A 14,123-nucleotide genomic window follows, 5' to 3' on the forward strand; every position below is an offset into this window, starting at 1 on the left:
TTTTATTGGAATTCCAGGTGAAAGACCAATACAAAGTGGTGTACACGTGAGAAGTGGAACGACAATCATACATGATTACAAACATTTTTTACAAATAAATAACTGCAAAGTGGGGTGTGCGTAATTATTCAGCCCCCTGAGTCAATACTTTGTAGAACCACCTTTTGCTGCAGTTACAGCTGCCAGTCTTTTAGGGTATGTCTCTACCAGCTTTGCACATCTACAGACTGAAATCCTTGCCCATTCTTCTTTGCAAAACAGCTCCAGCTCAGTCAGATTAGATGGACAGCGTTTGTGAACAGCAGTTTTCAGATCTTGCCACAGATTCTGGATTGGATTAAAATTGATTCATGTTTGTGGCTGTAATGTGACAAAATGTGGAAAAGTTCAAGCGGGCCGAATACTTTTGCAAGCCACTGTATATGTGCCAAGCAAGTAAAGGTTACATGTGTACCCCCTTTTTTCTGTTTGAAGGTGCAATCAGTCATCTGTGTTCAGACCAAGCACCACTGCTACTCAGGTGTTTTATTTTTATTGTGAAGCGGTCGCCACAGCAGCTAGCTCCACCTCTTTAATTAGTGAGATCTTTGTGTCAGATGGACCCTCAAAGGAAACTGGACTGGTTCTTCTGTAGCACGGTTCTGCTCTACCTGAGCCCTCAAAGCATTTACACAGCTGCATCATTCACCCATTCACACAAGTGCTTTCTTAGGCACACACACATTCATGCATCGGAGAGCTTAGTGTCACGCCCAAGGATATTTAGAGCAGCCAGGGGTTGAACCACCAACCTCCTGAGCTAAAAACATCTCATTATTGGACTGGCCTCCAACTGACCATCACATCCCTGTGATGGGATTTCACATTTATCTGTTGCTGATTTTGCACTTTTTTAAAGAGAGCTTTAGACTAAACAATGTTCACAGTCAGCCTGTGTGAGGAGTCACACGGGTACAAATGAGTGAGAGCAGATACACAGACTGAAATAAGCCAAACAAACAGCAAGGAGCCATCGTCTCAACCTCGCCACAAACTGTACTCCCTCAGTTTAACCCCTGAGGGAGTGCCACCTCAGGCTACGTCCACACTAGCCCGGACAGATTTGAAAACGGTGTTTTCGTCTGAAGCGCTCTGCGTCCACACTAGCGTTTTCAGTCATTTTCACAGAGTTGTGCGTCCACATTGAAACGACTGAAAACGCTTACGTTCCAGCACTGTGTATGCGTGAAACGCAAGAAGATTCGACCTGCCTCATTTCTGTCTGCCGCTTATTTACTTTCCGGCTCTTTGAAACGTCGCTGCAGAATGTTGAGGAAATGCACCGAGTTTTTTAAATGAACTAACAATGAGGTGGAGTTGTTGCTGCGAGTAACACAAAAGTACAAAGTTGCAAAAGTGAGTGAGAATTAAAGAATTTGAAGAAAAGCTATCTGGAGCATCTAAAGACTGATATTAAGCTTTACAGTTTTTGCCCGTTGCTTGAACACTATAAACCCATGCTCAGACTAAAGTAACACAACTTGAAGCTTTTGTTACCATACCTCAAACACATGTATCCATACCTTAAACAAAAGCGCTGCTTTGCACTCTAGTTGCAATTATGCAACACACCTACTCCTTTATGCAACACACATGGTCCTGCATACTACACTCTATTTCATACATAAGACACTTTGTTCAAAAATGACATTTCAGGGTGCCATTTGGAAAACACATGTATCCAAAATACAAAACACATCAGGTAATTGCACCCACTCAAATACACACCTGAAGGCACTTGCAAAACTGAACACCAATCAGCCAACTACAAAAAGCCCTCAGTTTAGCCATTTCAAGAACTTTGCAAGCATGGATGGAGGGAGAGCGAGAGGAAGAGGAGGAGGTCGAAGAGGCCATGCTCGGACCCATATTTCTGATGATATAAGAGCAACTTTGGTGGACCATGTCATCAACCATGGCCTGACCATGAGGGAAGCTGGGCAGAGAGTCCACCCACATCTAAGCCGCTTCACAGTGGGATCTGTAATAAGAACATTCTGACTAGAAAACAGGTATGTCGTCACCTCTCTACCTTCTACTCTACTCAGATGGTTCTTATAGCACTGTTCTACAGTATATCACATGACCATATCAAGTGTACAGGATATTGCAGGGTGCTAATGCTTCTTCTGCAGCCAAAGTGGTAGTTTTGTGAAACATACCATGATTACTTATATTGAAGTACAGTGTTGTACAGTGGATGATACAGTATATACAGTAAAGTACTGTAAGAAAAATAAGCAAACCGATGACAATATGTGGTTGTACGTCTCTAGAATGACTCGAAGACCTTCTGGGGAGGACGTAGCGCCTGTTCACACAACAGCAGGAACTTGCCGTTGTGGACCTAGTGAGGGCAGACAATGCCATCCGTCTCCACCAGCTACGAAAGACAATACTTGCAGACAGGCAAGTGTTCAACAACATAAACCATGTGAGCATCACCACCATCAGACGCATCTTGGGAAAACACAGCATCACCATGAAGCAGCTCTACAGAGTCCCATTTGAGAGGAACAGTGACAGGGTCAAAGGCGTCCAGCTGAATATGTACGGGTAAGTGTAACTGTCCTTTACATTTACAATACAGTATTGGTGAAATCCAGTAGCAGCTGAATATGTACCATATCAGCACCACATGGATCCATTCTGAGAGCTGCACAGGTACCTGTGTGCTGGGGTGAGGGTTCTGTATGTGTAGCACTGTAGTACAGTAATATGTCCTCTTTTTTTTTACAGAGAATCTTGGCCATGGATGGAGCTGCACAGCCTCATGAATTCATTTTCATTGATGAAGCTGGATTCGACCTGTGCAAAACAAGACGACGGGTCGTAATGTAATTGGCCAAAGGGCAATTGTGCACGTCCCAGGGCAGCGCTGGGGAAATATCACATTGTGTGGCGCCATAAGCCTTCGAGGGCTTCTGCATCATCATGCAAAACTAGGTCCATGCAATAGCCAACATATACTCACATTTCTAGATGCTCTCCATAATATAGTTGTACAGAACAGCCCAGATCAGCCCAGGTTTGTGGTGATATGGGATAATGTCAGTTTCCATCGGGCTGCTCTGGTCCAGGCCTGGTTCTCCAACCACAATCAACTTGAAGTGGTATACTTGCCTCCTTACTCACCATTTTAAACCCTATAGAGGAATTTTTTCCGGCTTGGAGATGGCGTGTATATGACCGCCAACCACATGCCCGCATGCCTCTTCTGCAGGCAATGGAACAGGCCTGCGGCGACATTCCGGTAACAGCAATCCATGGATGGTTTTGACATGCAAGGGGATATTTTCCCCGGTGCCTAGCGGGAGAAGACATTGCTTGCGATGTCGATGAGGTCCTGTGGCCAGACCCCAACAGACGGCGGGATCCATGAGCCCACGTATGCACAATTGTCATGATTTTTTGTTTACAGTATAGTTTTTTTTTTCTATTACTGTATTATGTTTGTTTGTTTTTTTTTGCTTTATCTGACTTCATGGTACTGCAATGTACAATACTGAGTAGGCCTATTTGCTTTTTTGGTTGTTTGAAAATGTGTCTCCTGCAAATATGCCTCCTGAATAAACAATGACCATCAAAGACTGCAGTGTTTTATATAAAGTAGACTAGTGTGTTCCCCCTGATCTGAAAGTGTTTGCATATGATGCAAGTATGTGTCACTTTGTCAACAGAGTTACATTTTGACAAAGGAATGTTAGGTTTTGATAGCAGAGTTTAGGTTTTGAGAGTAGAGTTTCAATTTGGCACAGATGTGAATGGTATATTTCCCAGTGTTGTGTCATGTGTTTAGAGTTTTGGCACAATGAGCAAAGTTTTGCAAAATGTGTTCAAGCAACGGGCAGAAACTGTAATAGGGCTATTTTAGTTTATTTGGTCACATGACTGCATCACATGACTAAAAGGTGTCATCATTTTCGAAAAGTCTCCAGGTTCGCTGTCCACACTGCGACGCGAAAGCACCATTTTCAAATGTATCTGCTTTGGAGAGCGTTTTCCTTTAGTGAAAACACCGTCTCAGTGGACGGGAGCCCAAAACAGAGAGAAAACGATGCGTTTTCAAATGAAAACGTATCAGTGTGGACGTAGCCTGAGACGGCTCATACACTGCAAGACCAGGAAATGAAAGAGGCAGACGGAGCATGGTCAGTGATCACACCCACAGATGGAGGCAGACAGTGAGGGTGGGGGTGTTAGAGATGGAGACGGGACAGACAAAGAAGATGTGGTGTTAGAAAACAAAGAAGTGATGCAGAAACAACACGTGTGTACTGGAAAGGCTGTAACATGCCAGGTGACTGAAAAGCGTGAGGTCAGACCATCCTGAGGAGGCTCAGAGGACACTTCCACTTCTTTCTGCTTTTAAAACCACCTCACTCCATTTCTCAATGTTTATTTAACTTTGAGCTTCACAGCTGATTTTATTTCAGATCAGCAGAAGCTGGTTTGCTTTTATAGTTTCCCCAACAATGGATTTAACCCTTCACTGGTGAGGGCCTGTCTAACACAAAGATAGCTGAACCCAGCCACTGATGTGTGTCTTATGCTGAAAGAAAATTAATATTCTGACTGCATAAATAATAAATGGCTTCATTATTTTGTATTGAAATAAAGTGAGACGTGGAACAGGAAGCTACGTCGCAGGCTGAGGTTCAGTGTGTGAGACCTTCAAGCCTCCAACGGTGCCCCGGGTGGATGTGACACTGGTGAATCAGGCACTGCATGCAGCCCAAATCCACTGTTTCCTTGTGCGTTTGGAACCTATCGAGCCATTAATGGGACGACTGGGATAAACCCACTCTACCTCTGTGTGAATGCTGGAGCCGTCTGTAGCGACACCTTCTTTGTTTAACGTGTTTCTACAATACTTAACTCATCATTCAGCCTCCATCTGAAGTACTGAAGACCTGCTGCTGACAGCCACATCACACTAAAGTCACTTTGGTCAGTTTATGCCACCATAGAAATTATTCATGACATTTGTATAACATATATATGTAATATAATCCTGGTGGTAAAAACAGCTGTTTGAAAGCAAGTCCTTAAACTACACCACAGATTAACCAGCAGCTGTTATTCTGATGATCATCCACTGCTCATATATGCGTTTGTACACTGCATACATGAAGGGGCAGACACAATAACTTATTTGTCATTATTTTTATTTGAAACCATAAAAACCTTCATGCAATAAAGCAGTCAGATGTATCTGGTTCCAGTAAAGCCTTCTGTTATGGGACTGAGACTTCCTCACTGGTGCTTTGTTCTACAGTACATAAGTACACTGCCCAGTTCTCCACTGTACTTCATTTATTAGATCTACATATAAGAAATTACCTTCAGCTATTTTTTTCAGCTTAGCGACAAACAGGCTTAGGAGGTAAAAATGTGGCTCCTGCTGCTGCTGCATCTGTCTGACGCGTTCAAATGCTTTGAACAAGTGTCTGTGAGACATAGATGTACTCCTTTAAAGAATGAGGTGTGGGTCCAAGATTAGAGTGAGTCCTATTTCAAGAACAGGAAATGAGCCGTCGACAGTACTTCACCCCTGCAGTCACAGAAACATCTGTGTGTCCAGACATGATGTTTCTTTGTGCCGGCCAGAACAAATGAAAGTGTGCTCTCTGTCTCACTCTTATATATCACTCCACATCAACAATCACCATCCCCATCGTGTTGTTATCTCTCTGCATCTTTTTTACAGTCATTCCCATCCTTTTGGCTCCTATTGTTCCCTATCACTGTTCCCTCTATCCATTAATCCATATATTCTATCTTTTCCTCCACGTCTGCTGAAGCGTTGCAGCAGGTCAGTTTGTCACCTCATTACCACATCTGGATCTCACTTTGCACTCACACACACACACACACACACACACACACACACACACACACACACACACACACACACACACACACACACACACACCTATACAAAGAAAACACTACCCCCTTTCCCTCACTCATCTGCCTTTTGAACTTCCTTTTTTTCTCTCTCCTTTTTGTCCAATGAGAAAGCTGTCTGGTCACCAGGGCTCCTTAGCAACAGTCCCACTAGAGGAAGGAGGAATGAAGGAGGTAGGGAGTAGGAACAAAGGATGAGAGGGGTGGGGTGGTGAGGGTAAGAAGGGATGACGATGAGGAGGAGGTGAACGGGAAAATCAGCCCCTGCGGGAGTGTGAAGCTGGAGATGTGTGTGCTGTTATCTGTGTGTGTGTGTGTGTGTGTGTGTGTGCGTGCGTGCGTGCGTGTGTGTGTGTGGGGGGCAATGATAAGGAGGCGATGCCACAGTTGGGTCGAACTCTAAAAATTAGAGCATAAATCCTGGTTTGTCAGTCTCACCATGTTCTACATTAGAGGATTAGCTGTGGTATGATTGCCTAACAAGTAACATCAGCAGCCAATGAGCATGTGCATGTTCATCTCAACACTGGACTGTCCATGTTTTATATTATGTGTGGTGATTGCGTGTTAGTGAGCTACAGAGCATTCACTGAGATAAAACTAGACAATAACAAATAAAGAGAAGCAGTAAAATAAGCCAGTATCTGAAGGTCAGAGTAAAAACGGAGCGGTGTGTGTGCTGCTCTGTAAACATGTCCACCAGGCCTAATTTGCCAGCATGGCCCCATCTGCCTTGAGGTCACGGTGGCTAATAAAGCCATTCTGCAGCCTCACACATGTACATGCATACAGTTGTCATTTCTCATTTCTCTGGCATAATTACACCATTACCAAATTTAATTTCCGCAGGTCCTCCTCCCTCTATTTGGTTTTTTTTTCCTCCAGCAAAATGGGGTTAAATGTGTGTGTGTGTGTGTGTGAGTTGGCCTCTAACAGTCAACCTTCCTCTGGGACTGTGGTGACCATGGTGAGTTAGTAAGATGGTGTGCCCACATGTGGGTGTGTGATTATAAAGTACTGTGGGGCTGTTGGAGCTGCAGACAAAGCACACACACTCAAAATAACACGATATACAAGTAATCAGTAATATCAATAGCATTGTTCCAGCTTCTAATCAGCACCTTGGCCAGCACCCACAGCCACAGGCCAGGGGAATGCTCACACCAACCATGAAACCACAAGCACCGAGTCAGCCTCACTAAAGTCTATAAATCTGCGACGTACAAAGGAAGCCACAGGTCCTCACACAGCGTCAACCATGTACAGATATCACAACCACACTACACTGGGACTGCATATTTTCAACATATAAGTGGTAATAATATTTCATTACAGAAATGCAAATGACTCACCCATCACACCTTTGTCTTATTCAAAAGTTAAGGAAAATGTGTAGTGCATGAATAAGGTTAGCTTTATAATCTCTCCAACTTTAACCCAATGCACTGAATATGTAAGCACGCTGATTAATGTGGAGGCAGGGTCAGTTTGGGCTTGTGCCGTCTGCGCCCTGGGGCACTGCCCCAGCTGCTGCATCACAACCTACGCCTTTGCTATGCCTGACCTGTTTTCTAGCAGTTTTCTGCATTCAAGTATATATGCAAATATGTGCAAGTACATATCAAGCAGTTTGTCACATTTCAGCCTCCAAAAACTCTCTGATAAACTCCCCTTATTAGGCTTCCTAGTTTTTATTTGCTAGGTTAGATTTGTGTGCAAGCGAACAGTTTGCTAGCTCGGATAGATGCCAGCTCACAATAAACCAAAGACTGATGCAGATGCACGTAATCAAACTACGAGCAACATAGGAATACAACGTTTTTGGCAAAAACATGCGGATTTGGTTCAGAATGATTTCTGCTGGGGCAGCACGGTGGTTAGCACTGTTGCCGAGTCCTGAGTTCAATTCCACCATCAGGCCGGGTTCTTTCTGTGTGGGGTTTGCATGTTCTCCCCGTGTTTGCGTGGGTTCCCTCCATGTACTCCGGCTTCCTCCCACAGTCCAAAGACATGCAGTTAGTGGGGATAGGTTAACTGATTAATCCAAATTGCCCATAGGTGTGAATGCGGGAGTGAATGTGAGCGCAAATGTTTGTCTGTCTCTGCGTGTTAGCCCTGCGACAGGCTGGCGACCTGTCCAGTGTGTACCCCGCCTCCCCCCCATGACAGCTGGGACCCTGAAAAGGATAAGCGGAAGCGAATGGATGGATGGATGATTTCTGCTGATTAAAATAATGATTTTACTATACTTACTTTACCTTTTCATTGTCTAAGGATGACATCTACTCTTACCAGGAACAATTTAGAAACAGATAATATTGAGCAGAAATGAGTTAATGCTTTTGGTGCAGCCCTGCACAGCAGCCCCAGGCCCCCCTGGGTCACCTCTGCATTAAACCCTTACTGGAAACCTTACCTGTCCTAACTACATGCTCACTCTGTATGTTTTCTATAACAGCAGGGTAGCATGTGGAGAGCGCAGATGGACCACGTGCCTCTCATGTGGTCATGTTGTGAGGTGAGTCACAACTGAGGGGGGGAGTCTAGTTTTATGATACTGACTTCATCACATTTCCAAACAGTTAATATCTTTTATGTAATAAATACATAGATCATATAAATTATCACTATATAATACAATGCATTATATACTGTACCCTCAGCTAACAGAAGGCTGGGACTTCACTAAGGTGAAGAACACACTCACATAGTCTGATAGGAAGTTTTGGTTTTGTTACGCTTTTATTTTGAAGTCCACTATCCACTCTCTCTTTTTAAGGTCAACTTCCTGAAGCCCAGATGGGGTGCACACATGATTACGGACTAATGATGTTCACCTATTGGGAATTCCCTGATTAAACACTGTCAGTGGGGTGAACCATTAGAGCTGGGGGGGGGTGTTAACATGAGTGCAGTACTTGTCAGTACTAGCCGCAGTGTGTAGGGGAGTCTGTTAAATGTTATTGGTGGTAACATTTAAGGAGGGGGCCACTGGGATGTTCATGCTGAGACGTGCTGCTGGTCGGAGTGTTGAACGTTTGTATCTGTAACAGAAATATATTCAGAGTTCTGAAAACGACTGAAGTCTGCTATGGTTGTTTTTCCTTCATGTTAACCACTGACCCCTACAGACATGTTTGTCTGTTGTATGTCCTTCCACTTCTTCAGTCTTCAACCTCTCTCCAAGTCCATAATTACACACAAATTCAGAGCATGATGAGACTTTGGAAATAGGATAGTGGACTGATTCTTATATAGCACTTTTCTACTCTCCTGAAGTACTCACAGCGCTCCATACAACCACTGTTTGGAGAGTTGTCAGAAATCAGTGGTTTATTTCTGACAATTTCCAGTACTGACCAGTCCAAGCATCACAGGCTTACAAACTGACTTTTAACTGCCGGGAATCTGTGAAAATGTGCAAAATACACATTTTTTATACAGTGAAAGCTGAAAGAAAAAACAAAATATGAAGAAAAGAGTATGTTTAGAGGTCAGGTCTGGCAGCCTGGACAGGGACAGCACACCTGCTCCCAGGAGCACTGTTGTTTCAGTAGTTTATCACCTGTTATTGCACAGTTATTGTATTCGAGTGTTGTGGCCTGGTAGTGCACAAAGAAGATGCAGAGGTGTTCATATCGCTCTCTCAGTCAAACAACACAAAATGACTGACAGGCCTCTGCCTGAGCCTAACTCTGTGTGTCACACTACTGTCACCGTTATCCAGTCTAATGAAGGCTAAATGCCAAAAACAAGTGTTTAAATAAAGTAAAGATAGTGTGCAGCCAACAGCTCCTGGTTAGTGAAACATTATTCAGCTCCTCTTCCAGATACACTGCAAGTATACAGCTCGCAGTATTTTAGTGAACGAGTATACCAGCTGTACTATGGAGGAACAGCTAGCTGTGCTAATGCTACTGATAACGACAAACCGCGCGCTGGTGTATGACTCGAACCATTACGTTCAGATGAGCCACACCAGTACAAAGACACAGATATAATTCTTTTTAAATTTAAAACATATTTTGCTGATGAGTATTTATCCAGCACTACTGTCTACACACACCTGTACATGGAACTAACAGATTTAGCTGCCAGGACTAAACTGACCCAGCATGCAGAAGCACAGCCAGATGGTATGAATATGGTAATATGGTTGCAGTTCTGACTGATACTGTTAGTGACGATTAGTAAAGACTACAGCTCTCTGTATTTAATCACAGCTTGTGTAATCTCTTTTGCAGTAGTAGTATGAAATAAGAAGGAAATACGTCGATTTCTGACAGTGGCCCCATAATTGACTGGTTTCAGCTGGAGATACAAATCCACTTTTGGAGTGCATCAGGAAGAGCGCGTGGTGTCAAATCTGCCAAATGAGAACACGTGGAGCGACCTGTTGTGACAGGATGAGGTCAAAGGCAGCTGCATTTGTCACACAGGCCCTCAGGGCCCCTGAGAACCTGTAACTTGTGATGTACACAGAGCAAGAACCTACAGTAGTAAACTGAAAGCAGACGCACGCACACGTTTCTCTGCATCCCATTAAGAGCTCGATTTGTGTGTGACGCATGTCTTTGAGCATTGTTCTTGGTGTCCTGATCACACAGTGACAATTTGTTCTGATCTTTTTCCTTTGGCCATGAAAGGAGGGGGTGGAGAGAGCGAGGGGGGATGGGTGGTGGTTAGCATGAGACCAAATATTTGCAGTGAAAGGCCCGTCATTGTCCATTAGACTTTCTCTCTTTTCTCCTCTCTGGGTGCATTAACCTCTTCCTCAACAATGCTCCCAAACAAAGGAAGTACTGTATGTGTTTGTGTGTGCGCCTGTGTGCGTTTGCCTTTCTGCCACGCCCACACTGTCCACCCCCCTGCATCCCTCAACAAACACACACACACACACACACACACACACACACACTAGTCTGTCTGCCACAGATGATCAGAAAAATATTGACTGTTGTCTTGTTTGCACATTACGTCATTGTCCAGGATGTCTGTGATTGTGGGCGGTTGTACTTAAATATATTTACTAAGATGTGCTTTATTCACAGCAGTTATGGTCTGCTGTGCTCTCTTTAGACAGCCTCATGTGGTCGATGCCCTCATCAGCAGTGTGTGAGGTTGTCTGGCTGACCAGCGCTTTGTGAAGCTGCTTTATGATCATGTGGATCTGCTTTTCCTTTCACAGTTTGTTGGTATAACACTGTATCCACTATAAATGTTGGCTTTAAAATTTCCAAACTAATCCATACAGTTGGATTCAGTTATGAACTCTATTCTCATCTATTGTAACATCTCTGTTTGTGTCTATGTAGTTGAATGGTTATTCATTTATTTATAATACAGAGTGATGACATGAAGTATGGAGTACAAGTATGTACTGTGCAACCTGACTGCATGAAGGAATACTTCTAATATATCAGAGGCACTGGTGTGAATGACTGAAGCTGCACACTCAGAAACTGTTAGAGGGGTACAGTATGCAGACATCCACTGACATTGGTTTCTCCAGTAAATCTGATGTTTACCCCCAAAACAGTCTTGGTCTCTACGGTTTAGATGTTATTTCAATGTAATTTCAATGTTTTGCTTGAAATGACAAAATGCCTGATTGTAATAAGACACAAACACAGCAGACACCCGATGTCTCACACTCATGGCCGAGCCTTACCCTCCCAAAAGTTCATTTGTTGAACTAATCAACTTTTAATGCTGTTGCTGTTTAGTTCATTAAGAAGTGTGATTTTTAGACACAGGGTTGGTTGAACACAATCAATTGTACTAAAGGATCCAGATTCTTATATGTCGGCTATTCTACACAATTATTTTCTTTATATCCCAAAACGACGATCAGCTTCAGACGGTCTCAGAGTCGGTTAGCCGACTCTTACCTGATGGTTTGAGGTGACATTTTCTCAAAACCAACACTGACCATTCCTGACATGATAATTATATGACATATTTTTGTAATGCCATAATAGTATTAAGATAGCATCCAACATAATATGCATGTGCTCATGTGATTTATTTATACAAAATGTCTTGATGAGTTGTTCCTGCTGACATTAGTGGAAGATGATCGAGTAGAGACCATGTGGAAGGCCTGCTGCTGTTAACATTATATGATGAAATCTTAGTGTGTTTAATACAGACTGTAGCAGTGTGGAGTCGACTGTGCAACTTCACTTTGTAAAGCACCACTTCTACTTGGTATCAATGTTTGGCTGCAATTACATGTGATTCTTTACAATAGTAAACAGCAAGAACATTATTATTCAATCTTCAGTTCAACTAAATTCACTTTTATTTATACAATACGAGATCACTACAAGAGTTTAAGTGCTTTATATTGTCAAGGTACAAAGAAAACAAAGAAAACCCCAAAAATCACACCAGAAATGTGCATTAACACCTAATGAGAGAGAAAGGTGACTGGAAAGGAAAAACTCAATGCATCATGGGAATCCCCGGCAGCCTACGTCTATTGCAGCATAACTAAGGGAGGATTCAGGGTCACCTGGTCCAGCCCTAACTATATGCTTTAGCAAAAAGGAAAGTTTGAAGCCTAATCTTGAAAGTAGAGATAGTGTCTGTCTCCCGAATCCAAACTGGAAGCTGGTTCCACAGAAGAGGAGCCTGAAAACTGAAGGCTCTGCCTCCCATTCTACTTTTAAATACTCTAGGAACAACAAGTAGGCCTGCAGAGCGAGAGCGAAGTGCTCTAATAGGGTGATATGGCACTACAAGGTCATTAAGATAAGATGGGGCCTGATTATTTAAGACCTTGTATGTGAGGAGCAGGATTTTGAATTCAATTCTGGATTTAACAGGAAGCCAATGAAGGGAAGCCAAAACAGGAGAAATCTGCTCTCTCTTTCTAGTCCCTGTCAGGACTCTTGCTGCAGCATTTTGGATTAGCTGAAGGCTTTTCAGTGAGTTTTTAGGACATCCTGATAATAAAGAATTACAGTAGTCCAGCCTGGAAGTAATAAATGCATGAACTAGTTTTTCAGCGTCACTCTGAGACAGGATATTTCTAACTTTAGAGATGTTGCACAAATGGAAGAAAGCAGTCTTACATATTTGTTTAATATGTGCATTGAAGGACATGTCCTGGTCAAAAATGACTCCAAGGTTCCTCACAGCATTACTGGAGGCCAAGGTAATGCCATCCAGAGTAAGAATCTGCTTAGATACCATATTTCTAAGATTTTCAGGGCCGAGTACAATAACCTCAGTTTGATCTGAATTAAGAAGCAGAAAGTTAGCGGCCATCCAGGTCTTTATGTCTTTAAGACATTCCTGCAGTTTAAGTAATTGGTGTGTGTTACCTGGCTTCATGGACAGATAGAGCTGGGTGTCATCTGCATAGCAGTGAAAATGTATGCTATGTCTTCTAATGATGCTGCCTAGGGGAAGCATGTATAATGTAAACAGAATTGGTCCTAGCACTGAACCCTGTAGAACACCATAACTGACCTTATTGTGTGAAGAAGACTCTCCATTTACATGTACAAATTGGAGTCTATTAGATAGATATGATACAAACCACTGCAGCACAGTACCTGTAATATCTGTGTGTGTGTGTGTGTGTGTGTGTGTGTGTGTGTGTGTGTGTGTGTGTATTTGTTTGTGTGTGTGTGTGTGTGTGTGTGTGTGTGTGTGTGTGTGTGTGTGTGTGTGTGTGTGTGTGTGTGTCTGTGTGCTGACCAAAAATTGACATGCTACTATACTTGTAGGGACCAACAGTCACTGTTGCAGACAAAAATGTGGTTTTAAGGGAAAGTATCATTCCAAATCAATGTCCTTGCTAATTAGTAAAAACAAAGGTGTATGCATGTAACTGTCTCCTCATTTCAACCCCAGCAGCCTGAATCATCACTTAAACAACAAATATAAAGGCATTTAAAAACAAAACAAAAAAGCAGATAACACTTGGAACACATTTTTGTGGACAAAAATTAAAACAATATCAGACATAACTGCATCAAACAATTGAAAATGATCATGTCTACAGCTCACAATCAGCACCGTTCACACTGATACTGAGCACCAGGCTTACTCTGGCCTCTTCCCATGAAACAAGAAAGAATTCCTACAACAAGCTGCACTACAACATTCATTCACACAGGGTGCAAGCGTAATATCTTACACAGGTTTCTGTTTTAAGGCTG

The 14,123-nt window shown here is 42.9% G+C and overlaps 1 protein-coding gene across 7 annotated transcripts in view; it reads right to left on the bottom strand.

Moving 5' to 3' along the window:
- The window catches only part of nfasca (neurofascin homolog (chicken) a), a 170,439-nt gene that overhangs the window by 88,592 nt on the left and 67,724 nt on the right, over nucleotides 1-14,123 (bottom strand). The window lies entirely within an intron of this gene.

The sequence above is a fragment of the Oreochromis aureus genome, linkage group 5 (genome assembly GCF_013358895.1).
Source record: "Oreochromis aureus strain Israel breed Guangdong linkage group 5, ZZ_aureus, whole genome shotgun sequence".
NCBI classification, from domain to species: domain Eukaryota; kingdom Metazoa; phylum Chordata; class Actinopteri; order Cichliformes; family Cichlidae; genus Oreochromis; species Oreochromis aureus.